This window comes from Moschus berezovskii, chromosome X (genome assembly GCF_049115385.1).
Source record: "Moschus berezovskii isolate FMDL1 chromosome X, NW_MosBer_1.0, whole genome shotgun sequence".
Classification (NCBI taxonomy): domain Eukaryota; kingdom Metazoa; phylum Chordata; class Mammalia; order Artiodactyla; family Moschidae; genus Moschus; species Moschus berezovskii.
In genome coordinates this window covers 9,478,641-9,494,810 of record NC_142488.1, presented here as the reverse complement: position 1 = coordinate 9,494,810, position 16,170 = coordinate 9,478,641, and the positions used below count along the sequence as shown (strand labels likewise).

At 39.8% G+C, this 16,170-nt stretch overlaps 1 protein-coding gene across 4 annotated transcripts in view; it reads left to right on the top strand.

Moving 5' to 3' along the window:
* MID1 (midline 1) overlaps window positions 1-16,170 on the top strand; it is a 415,132-nt gene that overhangs the window by 297,180 nt on the left and 101,782 nt on the right. The window lies entirely within an intron of this gene.

Here is a 16,170-nt window from a genome sequence, read left to right as displayed (position 1 = left end):
AGAACAGTCTTTGGGACTCTGTGGGAGAGGGCGAGGGTGGGATGATTTGGGAGAATGGCATTGAAACATGTATGTTGTCATATGTGAAACGAATCACCAGTTCAGGGTCGATGCATGTTACAGGATGCTCGGGGCTGGTGTGCGGGGATGACCCAGAGGGAGGATAGGGGCTGGTGTGCGGGGATGACCCAGAGGGAGGATAAAGGGAGAAGGGAGGTGGGAGGGGGGTTCAGGAGGGAGAACTCATATGCACCCAGGGCGCATTCATGTCAATGTATGGCAAAACCAACCAATATAATATTGTAAAATAATTTTTCTCCAATTAAAAAAAAAAGAGAGAGAGAAAAAAATAAAGCTGAGAAATAAGCGAAACCTGACTTAGAATTAAACAGAAAATAAAGGGTACAATGATTTTCTAATACTTGGTATTAAAACAGATTAATAAAAAAATTAATAATAAAAAAATAAAACAGATGTAGCTCTATAAGCATTTTTTCATGAAACTGGTTTTAATTGCAAATTTAACTGGAGTTTGAGTAAAAATGAAATAAAAAACTTATCTTTTTTTAAAAAAATTACTTTGTACATTTTAATTGCAGGATAATTACAATATTGTGGTGGGTTTTGCCATACATCAACATGCATCAGCCACGGGTGGCACATGTGTCTTTCCATCCTGAATTCCCTTCCCACCTCCGTCTCCACCCCATCCCTCTGGGTTGTCCCAGAGCACCAGCTTTGAGTGCCCTGCTTTATGCATTGAACTTACACTGGTCATCTGTTTTACATATGGTAATATACATGTTTCAGTGAATAGCTGTGTTCCTATGAGAGGTCTTCATTTTGAAGATACCTATCATATTTAAGATAAGAATTATCACAGTGTCTCTGTTCTCCTAATAGCCAGGCAATAATAATTCTGTCCAGGGGATTTTTTTTTTTCAACCGGAAAGTCAGAAAATAAGACAATATGATCAGGTGCAATATGATCATCAGTGCAAGAAGAAAAAAAAAAAACATTCTGCTAAGGACAATGAGATGTGATTTTTCCTTTTAACCAGTAAAGAAATCAGTTGTAAATCTCTAATTCTTTATCATTATTCTGATGATCTGTGAAGGGATATTTTATTCTGATTTCTTCTGAATAAACATGAGCAAATTTGAATATCACCTCTGAGAGCTAGAGACACCTCCCAGGAATCCTGTGAGTGACCATGGAGTAAGGCCATGGGGCTGGGGATGAAACCATCACAATTAATCTGTCGAGTTATGTGTTTGGCTCTTAATGACAATTTTGGTCTTTTTCACTGTTTGTGCAGCCCTTCGTCCAAAATGCAGTCATAAAACAGGCTTCATGGAAGGTTCAAAAGCCATTGAATCTGCTCATTTTCCTTAGAAATTGATTTATCTATATTTGATAGTTATCTCCATATCTATATTTTTCAGAGAAAGTGACTCAAACTCTTCCATTTTGTGTCTAAACAATATATTCAGTAAAAGTGCTCCTGTCCTGAAAAAATATCAACATGATACTTACAAAGATAAAATGACTTTCTGACAATGATTTCTGTGAATGGATAAACACCAGAGATGGTGAAATGGAATCAAATTGGTCTCCCACAGGAAATCCCTCATCCATCTCTATGGTCCCCCTCTTTTTGATGTCCCCCTTTGACCCCCCACACATGTGAGGCTGACTCTGTCTAGGTTTGCTTTCTTCACTGTGCTCACCCCATCGTAGTGAAACTTGACTGCTGCCTTAATCTTTGATTCAGGAGGCTCAAGGAGAGTCATTTTCCCCCTGCAGTTTAGAGTTATATAGCCCTATGTGATTTTATGAAAGAGTGTTCCAAAGGACTGTTCTAGAAGGTGAGTGATAGGTGTTAATACCAAGCATGTCTTCAGACGAGGAAGTGTTAGGTGCTAAGACAGTTGCCAAAGTTTACTCTGATCCTTACCCGGATAAGCTCTGCACTTGAGGTTATCTTTGTCAGATGGACAAGAGGCATGGAAAATGTTTCAAAAAAAATAAGTTGTGTTTGTTTACACTATAATTGTGAAAAGAATTCTCAAGATGGTCATTCAGTTCAGTTCAGTCGCTCAGTCATGTCTGACTCTTTGTGACTCCATGGCCTGCAGCATGCCAGGCTTCTGTCTGTCACCAACTCCTGGAGCTTACTCAAACTCATGTCCATCGAGTCAGTGATGCCATCCAACCATTTCATCCTCTGTTGTCCCCTTCTCCTCCCGCCTTCAATCTTTCCCAGCCTAAGGGTCTTTTCGAATGAGTCAGTTCTTCGCATCAGGTGGCCAAAGGATTGGAGTTTCAGCTTAGCATCAGTCCTTCCAATGAATATTCAGGTCTGATTTCCTTTAGGATGGACTGGTTGGATCTCCTTGCAGTCCAAGGGACCCTCAAGAGACTTCTCCAACACCACAGTTCAAAAGCATCAATTCTTTGGTGCTCAGTTTGCTTTATAGTCAAACTCTCACATCCATACATGACCACTGGAAAAACCATAGCTTTGACTAGACGGACCTTTGTTGGGAAAGTAATGTGTCTGCTTTTTAGTATGCTGTCTAGGTTAGTCATAGCTTTTCTTCCAAGGAGCAAGCGTCTTTTAATTTCATGGCTGTAGTCACCACCTGTGGTGATTTTGGAGCCCAAGAAAATGAAGTCTTGTCACTGTTTCCATTGTTTCCCCATCTATTTCCCATGAAGTGATGGGACCGGATGCCATGATCTTCGTTTTCTGAATGTTGAGCTTCAAGCCAACCTTTTCACTCTCCTCTTTCACTTTCATCAAGAGGCTCTTTAGTTCTTCTTCGCTTTCTGCCATAAGGGTGGTGTCATCTGCATATGTGAGGTTATTGATATTTCTCCTGGCAGTCTTGATTCCAGCTTGTGCTTCATCCAGCTTGGCATTTCACATGATGTATTCTGCATATAAGTTAAATAAGCAGGGTGACAATATACAGCCTTGATGTACTCTTTTCCCAATTTGCAGCCAGTCTGTTGTTCCATGTCTGGTTCTAACTGTTGCTTCTTGACCTGCATACAGATTTCTCAGGAGGCAGGTCAGGTGGTCTGGTATTCCCATCTCTTTAAGAATTTTTGACAGTTTGTTGTGATCCACACAGTCAAAGGCTTTGGCATAGTCAATAAAGCAGACTAGAAGGTCTTTAAATAAATAAATAGCAGATGGTCATTAAATGAAAAAAATAAATAATAGCAGAAGGTCATTAAATGAGATAAAGAAATAAATAGCAGAAGGTCATCAATTGCTGCTAAATCCTTAATTGATAATTTATAAATTTCTGAAATTCAAATAATTTTCATGAAACAAAATGAAAACATTTCAGAATTTTTTCCCCAAAATTGAAACAAAATTGTTCTTCCTTTCACTCTTTCTAAGTATTGGTTTGTTTGGGGGTTCTGCCATTACCCTGGTGTCTCAAATGGAAAAGAACCCACCTCCAGTGCAGGAGACCTAAGTTCAATCCCTGGGTCAGGAAGATCCTCTGGAGAAGGAGTGGCAACCCATTCCAGTATTCTTGTCTGGGAAATCCCATGAACAGAGGAGCCTGGTGGGTTACAGTTCATGGGGTCGTGAAGAGTCGGACACGACTAAGTGACTTTAACCTTTTTCTTTTTGCTGTTACTGCCTAAAGAATAATTATTACCTTAAAGTATTAAACTTTTCCTAAGTCATAAATTCCATGCAATAAAAGACAATAAGCAGAGAGTGTCATGCCAGAACATTCCAGGCGTGCCCGAAACTCCCCAGCAGGATGGATCCAGGAAGTGGCCTCATGGCGCCTGCCATTTATCTTGTAAAGTCTCAGACTACCATAGAAGTCCCTCTCAGATATGCTGTTGTTTGGGCATTCCATTTAAAAGGCATTGGCAATATTCAATATTTTTTTAAAGTTCTGGAAATCTGAACTGTACGTTTATGCAGATGTATTATTTGTTTCTTTCAACAGCCAGTGCTGGCAAGCAGAACTAAAGAAGAAAAAATAAAGATAATAGAAATATGAGAATCATGATTATTCTAAACTGATAAAAGTTTTTAAAGAGCAACAGAACAGAATGAGCCCAGCCTTGTTTGAGGGGCTTTCAAGTAGCATTATTTAGAATGGGTTTCTTTTCTCCCAGTTCCCAGCCTCCCTCCTCTGTCATTCAGAAATAGTCATCTTGTCACTGCAGGGACACATCCCACTTTGAAAGTTTATACCTGGGGTCTTTTCCTCCGTTTTAATATTGTGACCTGAATATTGGTGTGATTTTCATCCTTTTGGCTTCCCTGGTGGCTCAGATTTAAAGAATCTGCCTATAATACAGGAGACCCAGGTCCGAACCCTGGGTTGGAAAGATCCCCTGGAGAAGAGAATGACAACCCCCTCCAGTACTGTTGCCTGGAGAATTCCATGGACAGGGAAGCCTGGTCGACTACAGTCTGCTGCTGCTGCTGCTGCTGCTGAGTCACTTCAGTCGTGTCTGACTCTGTGTAACCCCATAGACGGCAGCCCACCAGGCTCCCCCGTCCCTGGGACTCTCCAGGCAAGAACACTGGAGTGGGTTGCCATTGCCTTCTCCAATGCATGAAAGTGAAAAGTGAAAGTGAAGTTGCTCAGTCGTGTCGGACTCTTAGTGACCCCATGGACTGAATCCCACCAGGCTCCTCCACCCATGGGATTCTCCAGGCAAGAGTACTAGAGTGGGGTGCCATTGCCTTCTCTGCGACTACAGTCTAAAGGGTCGCAAAAGAGTTAGACATGACTGAGTGACTAACATTTTCCTTTCATCATTTTGGCAGGCAAAGTGAATACTACATGTGCTGAAGGGAGACAAAGCCTTCCTATGATTATAGATTGAGCAAAGGGTGAAGAAGAATATTTTGTTATTTCAGTCATATATGACAACAGATAGAAGCCCCCCAAATTACCCTCAGAGTTTGTCAGCTGGTATCATGATAGCCTATTATGTGTCTTGGGCTTGAGATTCCACATTTCTTAAGAAAGAAGAGCTGAAACATTCCATAATGTTCTCTCCCTTGGGTTTCACAAACACGCTTGAAAGTGAAAGCATGGGAATTTCACACTTTCACCCAGAAAGCGTGCAAACACACTTACACCCAGATATATATATTTTTTATTTTTGGTTAAAATCCTGAAGTAAGTCATGGTGTACATATGTCCTGACCTAAAATTTAGCTTTGAAAAGAGACAGTCTATATTTTCAGAAATTCGAGTTTATAATTATGTTGCATTTGTACTCTATCAGACAGCACCATTTTTCACCTTGCTGAATGCATCTATTAGACTTTCCTTACAAAATTGAACCCAAACTTTCATCAGGTTAAATAGAGCTCCCTATAATTGATAGAGATCTAAATAAGAATAAACCTGTAATAAAGGTTTAGGAGAAACCTATGAGGTTAAAAGGATGATGGCAGGGAATCCTATATATATTTCTAGTCTTCAATTGGACTTAGTCCTGTTATAGTTTATGATACTTTAAAGTGGATCAGTGACCCAGAGGTGGTTTTATTTAGAATGAATTGGATATGAAAAAGAAACTATTTCCCTTCTTCTGAAAAGTCTTCTGATAAAGATTTCAGTTGATGGTAGAAATGCATGTCCCAAATTAAGGTCTTTTCCTGAAGTCCTGGTCAGCAATTCTAAACAGACCTTTTCCCAAAAGAGGGGCCTTCTACATGGTGTAGTTTATTGTTGCTGAGGTTTCAAATCCTCTTGGTTCAAACCATGTCACTTAGATGAAGAATCTTGCTATTGGCTCTTCCCCACTAAGTGTAGCCTTGGAAACCCCCACCTTCCCTTTGGGGCACTGGCTCTTCCTTTGGTGTCTCAATTGGTAAAACCAGTGCAACATGTTGTAGTCATGACATGCATTTTCCTGTTGTTGTTCAGTCACTCAGTCGTGTCCAACTCTTTGCAACCCCGTGGCCTGCAGCACGCCAGGCTTCCCTGTCCCTCTCTACCTCTTGGAGTTTGCTCAAACTCATGTCCATTGAGTCAGTGATGCCATCTAACCAGCTCATTCTCTGTCGCCCCCTTCTCCTCTTGCCCTCAACCTTTCCCAGCATCAGGGTCTTTTCCAAACAGTGAGCTCTTTGTATCAGGTGGCCAAAGTATTAGAGCTTCAGCTTCACCATCAGCCCTTCCTGTGAATATTCAGGGTTGATTGACTAGTTTGATCTCCTTGCTGTTACAGGAGACAAATGTTACAAGATGTTACAAGGAAGAAAAAAATGAAATAAGTTGACTTCTTAGAAAATGGTGCCTTAAAAAAAAAAAAGAAAATAGTGCCTTAAGAATCAAGACATGAACCTACTTCAGAAGTTGGATGTTAGAGAAGAACAGGCTTTGGACTCAAATGGATCTATCTGGCAGTGTGAATTTGGGAAAGTAAGCATATCTCTGTCAATAATGATCAGAGTTACAGTATTATTAAGGGGAGTAGAAATCAAACACGCAAAATACTTGGCACATAGTATATGTTCAGTAAATGGCAGCTGCTATTATCATGACTACTACTGTTACTGCTACTTTCTTATTGCTGCTGTTATGGCTGCTACTACTACTAATCTATGACACTTGTTATCATTACTGTTGCATGAGGAGGGCTGTGTGGAAAGAGGAATTACCTCTTTTGGTTCTAAATAGATGAGTCATTACCTCTTCCTAGCCCGTTTTTCTACCAGGATAGGAGAATGACCAAGTGCTTTGGAATAAAAACTCAAGAGTAACTTCTGCAGAATGATAGAATAATAGAAGGTATGAGAACTTGAGTACATTTCTAATGCTCTTTGTGTGGCTGTGAAAGTTGTTTTTTCTGAAATTGAATATTGTCAGAGGTGTTGAGATTTTTTAAGGGATCATTAAATTGTATTTTATTGGTTTTATCATGAAATACAAAAATAGAGGTAATACCATGATGAGCAATGTATCTGCCAACCAATTTTAGAAATAAAATATTGTCCCACCGTGTTTGTATTCCCCTTCCCACTACCGCAACTACCTCCCACAAAGAGAAACTAGCTACTTTAATGTCATTGGTTCACAGATGTTTCTTGAGCTTGACTAGATGTTCTTAAATTGCTGTCTACATTGACCATACTCAATTTCTACCAGCAGTACCAGAGAATTTTTGTTGCCCCATTGTCTCTCCTACAATTAGTATTATCACTTGCTTTCTGCCAGTCTAATGGGGATGAAGTGGTTTTAATTTGTATTTCCATGATTAGTAGTAATTAAAAAAGTTTGGCCTGAAGCTCAACATTCAGAAAACGAAGATCATGGCATCTGGTCCCATCACTTCATGGGAAATAGATGGGGAAACAGTGGAAACAGTGTTAGACTTTATTTTTTGGGGCTCCAAAATCACTGCAGATGCTGATTGCAGCCATGAAATTAAAAGACGCTTACTCCTTGGAAGGAAAGTTATGATCAACCTAGATAGCATATTAAAAAGTGGAGACATTACTTTGCCAACAAAGGTCCGTGTAGTCAAGGCTATGGTTTTTCCCGTGGTCATGTATGGATGTGAGAGTTGGACTGTGAAGGAAGCTGATCGCCAAAGAATTGATACTTTTGAACTGTGGTGCTGGAGAAGACTCTTGAGAGTCCCTTGGACTGCAAGGAGATCCAACCAGTTCATCCTAAAGGAGATCAATCCTGGGTGTTCATTGGAAGGACTGATGCTAAGCTGAAACTCCAATACTTTGGCCACCTCATGCGTCGAGTTGACTCACTGGAAAAGAGTCTGATGCTAGGAAGGATTGGGGGCGGGAGGAGACGGGGACGACAGAGAATGAGATGGCTGGATGGCATCACCGACTCTGTGGACATGAGTTTGAGTGAACTCCGGGAGTTGGTGATGGACACGGAGACCTGGCGTGCTGTGATTCATGGGGTCGCGGAGAGTCGGACACGACTGAGCGACTGAACTGAACTGAACTGAAGCATTTGAAAATATTTTAATTCTTCATTTAATCCCTTTTATGTTTGCTTATTCATAATTTTTATCATTTGTTCTTTTGTGTTATATTTTTCTTACTACTTTACATGAAATTTTATACATAATATGTACTACTCTGATAGTTGCATGCATTACAAATAAATTCTTTTCTAGGGTATTAAAGTAAAATTCAAATTTTCACATAATTTCAAACATAAAAGATAATAAAAGAGACAGAAATTGTTGTGTGCCCTATACCCATAAACCTCAAAGGTTTATATTTTACCCCAATTGCTTTACCATTCTTTCTTTCTCTCTCTGGACTCTTTGTGAAATTGTTCTCCTTTTTTTTTTTCAATTACTTGTGTGTTCATTTCCTAAGAATAAAGACCTTCTCTTACATACACACAGTAGAGCTAACAAAAATCAGGAAATGTAACTGTCAGAGGTGTTGAGATTTATCTCCTGTCCCTATCTGATCTTTCAAAGCTCATCAATACATAACACACTTCAGATTGTGTTGGAAGTTTGTAGCCTTTGCTGTGTGGATATTATCGTGAGCACTTAGTAGACCACGTGTGTCATATAGGGAAGATATGGTACATGGTAGTTGAACTACGACTTTGACTTAATGAACTAGAATTGAGTTGCCCTAAAAACTTTTTTTAAAAAAAGAGTAAAGTCAAATCTAATTATAATGATGCCTCTCAATGTGATATGATTAGAGAATCTTTGAAATCTTTTGAGTTTGGAGTAGAATAGAATGGAGTACTTCAGTTACTCCCAACACCAATGTCCATTTATGTTCCATTGCAGTTCAGGTATTTATTGATCGTACTCAGAGTTCAGACGGGAAAGCAGTAAGATTAGCACAAAGATACTTTGTCATTAAGGATGTTGCTATCTATTAAACCTGGCTGCTATGTTTAATCTCTGATTATTTAAACTGTTTTCTTTTCATTATACACTCATAATAGTTGAAGGAAAGAATGTATTTAAAGCAGCAAGGGTTCAGTTCAACCCTTTTATTCTTCAGTGTTGTCTCTAAATACTATTTCTGATGTTAAGTGTTAAAGTGTTAGTTGCTCAGTCGTATTCAGCTCTTTGCAACTCCGCTTCTCTGTCCATGGAATTCTCCAGGCAAGAATACTAGATTGGGTAGCCATTCCCTTCTCCAGGGCATCTTCCCAACCCAGGGATCGAACCCAGGTTTCCTGCATTGCAGTCTTTGAAGTAAGATTCTTTTTCCCCTTTTACCATCTGAACCACCAGTTCAACCCTTTTTTCTTCAGCGTTTTGTTTAGATACTATTTCTGATGTTAATCACGATGTTAAATCTTAAAGTTCCCACCCCAAAAGCACTCATCATAGCCCTTTCATTTCTTAAAACTGGCAGACTTTGGTAAATAATGAGCTACAACATTTTGTAAGGTCTTGAGCATTTATTCTAAGAGGACAAAGTACCCTATGGAGACGTTGTATACACTAGTAGCAAGGAGCAAATGTTTCTTTTATTTTTATAGTTGTTTTGAAAAACCATAGGATTGCCAAAGACAGCATACACATGGTCAATTTGGATTCATCCCAACTTAAAAAAAAAACTGCAAAACACATTAATGGTTGTAATGTATATAGCTGAGATTTTCTTTTGAACCTGCCTTCCAGCTGTACATTTGTAGTGTTTAATTTAGGTGAAAATTCTATGAAGGATTTAATTGATATGATCCAGAAGTGTGTTAACCATGTCAAATGGCCATTGATTTTGCCAGATTCCATCATATGCTGTAAGACCATTACCTATGCTAGGTTTCATTAATGGTGAAAAAACTCCCCTGGTAGATTTGAATCTTAATGGTAAAATGGCTGCCTAGAAATAAATGAACCAGAGTCCTAGGGAGTCTGACTAGGCCTGGAAAATCCAGTGGAAATACCTAGCTCTGGAAGTTTCCAGAAGTCTTTTCAGTAAGATTCTTTTTCCCCTTAAAGGACTCTCCCAATTCCTCCCTCCACCCCTTCATTTACTCTGCCTGTGCTCAGAAAATTTACTCTTGTTTTTATTTTGTGATTTGAACTCATTTCTGCCATTTCCTCTTAAGTTTCTTGAATGCTTCTCGAAAGGGACATGAACCTACCATTTCAGGCCTATGTGCTAAGGAGACACTTGGCTGTAGTACAAAATGGAAATCACGTAAAATTACTTTTGTGACAACTCCTTCCTGTTTTTTCCATTTCATGCATGTCATTGGTTATCAAAAGGGATGACAAGCACATAGCATGCTTTAGAGTACATTGAGGACTTGAAGACTGTTTTCTTCAGATTCAAGTTTTAAAGTTAGTGATTTTAGATACTGAGAAGTTGGAATAACCAGCTCCAAATGACTGGCGGGAAAAACCTTTTTACTAGCACCTAAAATTTTTCTGTTTATCTGCAACCTGAAAACTAGTGTCTGCTGGTTTTCATTTGCTCACTTGCTCTGGTCACTTTGTAAGCAAACAGGAGGAGATGGAGCCCTGGGAGTGAGGCCTTTCTTTTCAGCACAAGTGCAGGAAAGAATTAATTCGAGGACTTCCCTGGTGGCTCAGACGGTAAAGCATCTGCCTACAATGCGGGAGACCCGGGTTTAATCCCTGGGTGGGGAAGATCTCCTGGAGAAGGAAATGGCAACCCACTCCAGTATTCTTGCCTGGAAAATCCCATGGAGAGAGGAACCTGGTAGGCTACAGTCCATGGGGTTGCAAAGAATCAGACATGGCTGAGCGACTTCACTCACTTTCACTTTGACAGAGAAGGAGACAAAGGTCTACTGCCTTTGCTATCTTCCATAGAATGTCAGAGTGGATCCTTCCAGAAAGCTCTCAATAGAATCAGAAGTGCCCATTTGAGAGAATTGGGAAAGTTTCCAACTCCCAGGCCTCACTAGCTTAGCTCTGTAGAAGGAAGACTTTCTGAGGATTTGTGATTAATATGAGTAATTCTTTTCCCCAACTCTGTAGGAAACCATTCTCCACCTACCCTGCCATCCATCTGCCCAGTCACCCACCCATCTGCCCATTTCTTAAGCAAATATCTGTGGAGAATCTGCTATGCAATGAGCATGGCATTAGGTGCTTTGAATCCTACGGGAGGAAAAGAAAGGAGTCCTGTCCTAATGATGCTTTCCTTCAAGACAGTGTGTGTCTTTTCCACCGGAAGTCCTCTCACTAGAAGAAGAGGCAGAGAGAAGCTCAGTATGTGTTACTAGAGGGCATTGGCACTGGTAGACTTAATGGTCACCAGATCGACTCTTTGGGTGGAATCCTCCTGACCCCCTCCATATATTCAGCTTCATGGTTTGTGACTCCAAAGATGACAGACTGTGTCTCAGATGATCAAGGGCAAACTGACACACTTTGAAGCAATGCATCAGACTCTATAATTGAACTCGTCTCATTCTGAGCCTCTTTCTGTGAAACCACAGAGTCTTCTGCAGACCACAGTTACAACCATCATTGTGGAACACTGACAGCCCAAGAAACAGACCAAGGTCGCAGGCAAAAACTCTGGATGGATTTCAGAAGTACTTGGTGCTATGAGGGATCTAGAAATTTCCCAGATTTTGGAGGCTTACACAGGCCCTCTAAAGGGGTCTATTTCCTCAAGTCCTGCAGGCAGCATGTGGGTCTGCCTCTGGTCGAGCTTATGTTCCTGTCTCATCAACCGCTTGTACAGTGGTGGTGAACAGAGGCATGATCACTCTGTTGTCTGTATATCATAAGTGTAATATACCCACTTCTGGTGTTGTGCGTCCAGTAACCACTGGCCCTATTTCCTCTGTAAAGTCTCAGGAACTAAATGGTCATTATGTGTTAGTTGCTCAGTCATGTCCGACTCTTTGCAACCCCCTGGACTGTAGCCCACCAGGCTTCTCCGTCCATGAGATTCTCCAGGCAAGAATACCGGAGTGGATTGCCATTCCCTTTTCCAGAGGATCTTCCCGACCCAGGGATCGAACCCATTGAGTCAAAAAACAAAGGCCAAACCCGGGTTTCAAATAGCAGAACACTGCTGACAATCCTGGACAAGGACTCTTGTCATGCAAACAAACCAAGATTCCACTAGGAGCCAGCAGCCTACCTACCTGCTTTCAGCCTCCCTCTGACTCCAAGGGCTGGCTGTAATCAGAATCCAGTCTCTCTGGCATACCATCTTAGAGTGGGCTCCTAAGGGGCCCTGTTTTTCTAGACCTAGGATTTTTGTGTGGTTCTAGAATACACTTCGGAGAAGGCAATGGCAAGCCATTCCAGTACTATTGCCTAGAAAATCCCATGAATGGAGGAGCCTGGTAGGCTGCAGTCCGTGGGGTCGCTAAGGGTCAGACATGACTGAGCAACTTCACTTTCACTTTTCACTTTCATGCATTGGAGAAGGAAATGGCAACCCACTCCAGTGTTCTTGCCTGGAGAATCCCAGGGACGGGGGAGCCTGGTGGGCTTCCGTCTATGGGGTCACACAGAGCCGGACACGACTGAAGTGACTTAGCAGCAGCAGCAGCAGCAGAATACACTTGGGGACTAGAGTCTAGTAACAGTAACAGGAGTATCAAATTCTCCAGCAGTATCTTTCTATCCTGACAACACAAAATGAGCCTTTCTCATTGGTCTACCTCCAAGCTGTTCTACGCACGTGTTGTGGCATAATTGTTCCAATCCCTCCCATGACACTCTGGTTTACCTTTGTATCCTGAGCCCCAAAGATGCAATGTTTCATTAAACCTACATAAAGTTCCCCTTCAGTTCAGTTCAGTCGCTCAGTCGTGTCCTACTCTTTGTGACCCCATGGACTGAAGCACGCCAGGCCTCCCTGTCCATCACCAACTCCCGGAGTTCCTCAAACTCATGTCCATTGAGTCGGTGATGCCATCCAACCATCTCATCCTCTGTCGTCCCCTTCTTCTCCTGCCCTCGATCTTTCCCAACATCAGGGTCTTTTCCAGTGAGTCAGTTCTTCGCATCAGGTGGCCAGAGTACTGGAGCTTCAGCTTCAGTATCAGTACTTCTAATGAATATTCAGGATTGATTTTCTTTAGGATTGGCTGGTTTGATCTCCATCCAGTCCAAGGGATTCTCATCTAAGTTCTTATATAAGGGACTCTTATCTAAGTTCCCCTTAGATAATTAAAAAAAATTTTTTTTCAAGTTTTGTACCAGCTTACTTTTTTGAGAGAGTTAGTTTACATTTATTTATTTAAATTTCAGTCAGACAGACTAAACATACTCCTTGGGCTCAGGGTTGGCTGGGGTGAGGCCTTGGGGTCACAGGTGCTCTAGGGTACTAATAATGTTACCAAATATAAGAAAATGCCTGATTTTTGAAACAGGCTGTCCAGGGCTACCAAGACCCTGTGTACCAGCTTACATTTATTTTTTAAAATTTATTTTTATTGAAGTATAGTTAATCTGCAATGTTGTACAATGGTGGGGAACAGAGGTGTGATCACAGTTTTAGGTGTACAGCAAAGTGATTGAGTTCTCCAACATATATATCTTTTGTTATTTCAGATTCTGTTCCCTTATAGATCATTACAAAATATTGAGTATATAGTTCCCTGTGCTGTGCAAGTAGGACCTTGTTGTTTATCTACTTTACATATAATAGTGTATTCACCCCAAACTCCTAATTTATCCGTCCCCTGCTCTTCATTTTTTTAAACATTAAAAATGTCTGATTATTTGGTTGTTGGGGAAAGTTTAGTTGTAAACAGTGTTAATTTTCAAGAAAACGGATTAAATGTTAAAGTTCAGGAAGCCACTGTAATCCAGGTTTAATCAGGAAAAGAAAGTTAACCATGTGGCTAAGTTTCTTTGGTTATCATTTTGTAAAGTAGAATAATATTGCAAAGGAAAATTGACTAAAAGAGGAAAAATCGCAGTGCTCACATGTGGTCGAAGAAATCTTGGCGGTCACAGGTAGTGTAAATTCTCTGATTAGTGCCAGACAGAGATGAGCTTTATCTGACGGAGATGGAGCATTATTGAGTCATCTGTCTGATCTCCAGCCAGCAGCTCAATCTAATGATTTCATTCCTGGATTATTTTTAATACATAGAATTAGAGGTGTATGGGAACCGTTTGCTATTATTTTAATAGTACAGTTTCCTCCTAAATTGCTCTTGTTAAGTAAAATCCTGTTGCATTGGACGAGTGTGTATTTTCTTAGTAATGCTTCACAAGTCCTTGTCTTACAATTCAATAAATCATCCTATACCTGTCAGCACGTAGACTTTAAGATTTATTGCCCGATGCATTGCGTAGTACATAGCTCCTTGGCTGGAGAGCAATTTCTGAAACTAATTTAATCAAAGTGTTTTATGATTTAGTGAACTCTGGCTTGATGTTGCAAATATGTATTGATGTCTTTGGAAAGGTATGATTTAATCCTATCCAATTTTGAAATAGAATTAAGATTTGGCTTGATGTGATTTCTGTTATAGATAGAAAATCTTTAGTTGCATGAATATTATTCATATCCTCCTTTATTGAGTGAGCATTTATTAGTGCCTCTAGCCATCTGCTAGATTCTGAGATGCCATGGAGAGAATGAAAAAATTCTAGATTGGTGCAAAGATGCAGACAAGGGCTCAGAAGGATCAACTGATATGGCATTTCTTGATGAGTAAGGAATCCGTTGTAACTGAAGTTGAATGTTCATTGTGTGGGATGGTGATAGTTATAGCTGGCTTCTATTGGGGAAATTCTAAACCATATATATATATAAATTTAAAATTATATATATAATTTTGTATTTTATTTTGGAGTCTAGTTGATTTACAGCATTGAGTAAAGTGATTCAGTTATACAGATACATATATATCTACTCTTTTTAGATTCTTTTCCCATATAGGTCATGACAGAGCACTGAATAGAGTTCCTTGTGCTATACAGTAAGTTTTTACTAGTCATCGTTTTTATATAGTACTGTGTATATGTCAGTCTAATGGGTTCAAAAATGAGCAGTTCTCAAAGTTAGCAAGTTGGCAGAAAAATAAACACTATATAAATTGGTATCAAACTTCATAGAGTCATTTAGCAATACCTACTAAAATATTATTGATATATGTACTTAAAATTTTTTATTTTTTAAATCTATTCGTTAGCATATAGTTGATGTACAATGTTGTGCTAGTTTCAGGTGTACAACACAGTGATTCAGTCATATAGGGAAATATATTCATTCTTCTTCAGATTCTTTTCCCATATAGGTTATTACAGAATATTGAGTAAGGTTCCCAGAGATTTGGTTATCTGTTTTACATACAATAGTGTGTATCTGTTCATTGCAAGCTCCCAATTTATCCCTCCCCACCACATTTCCCCTTTAGCAATCATAAATGTGTTTTTGAAGTCTGTGAGTCTGTTTCTATTGTGTATATAAATTAATTTGTATCTTTGTTTTTCTTTTAGATTCCACATGTAAGTGATAATCATATGATATTTGTCTTTGTCTGACTGACCAAACTTAGTAGGATCATCTCAAGATCTATCCATGTTGCTGCAAATAACATTATTTCAGTCTTTTTTATGGCTGAGTACTATTCCTCCCCATATATGTATACATACATACCACATCTTCTTCATCCATTCCTCTGTTGATGGGCATTTAGGTTGCTTCTGTGTCCTGGATATTTGAATAGTGCTACAGTGAACATTGGGGTACATTTATCTTTCAGAATTATTAAACCTACTATAGTTTTGAGGGCTTTGCATCCCAACTCAGGAGTTTGAGCTTAATCCTTTAAGAATGGACAGTTTTCTTTGGACTTCTGAGACTGTAATGGTACAGTAATACAAGTTTACTAGGATGATGACTTTGGTGGCCATGTGTGTACCCAACTGGCTGGCAAAAGTTAGAGGAATGAAAACCAGCAACTCATGGAAGAAGATGGTTAGAGTGATAGCCTTGGGAAGAAAAAGGAAGGCTGAAGCTACCTTTTCGAGCAACCAAACAGCCTTAGAGAGTGATTAAGAGAAGGCATGAATATGAGGTCAGAATATCAGATGATGTCCTGGTGCTCACCTGGGGAATGGTAATCTCAGTTATATACTCTGAGGATACTAAAAAATTGGAAGAAATTTCAAAGGGGCACATGATGCAGTTAAGAATGTTGAGTTTAAAATAACAAGGGATGATCAAAGCTAAAAGTCTGTCA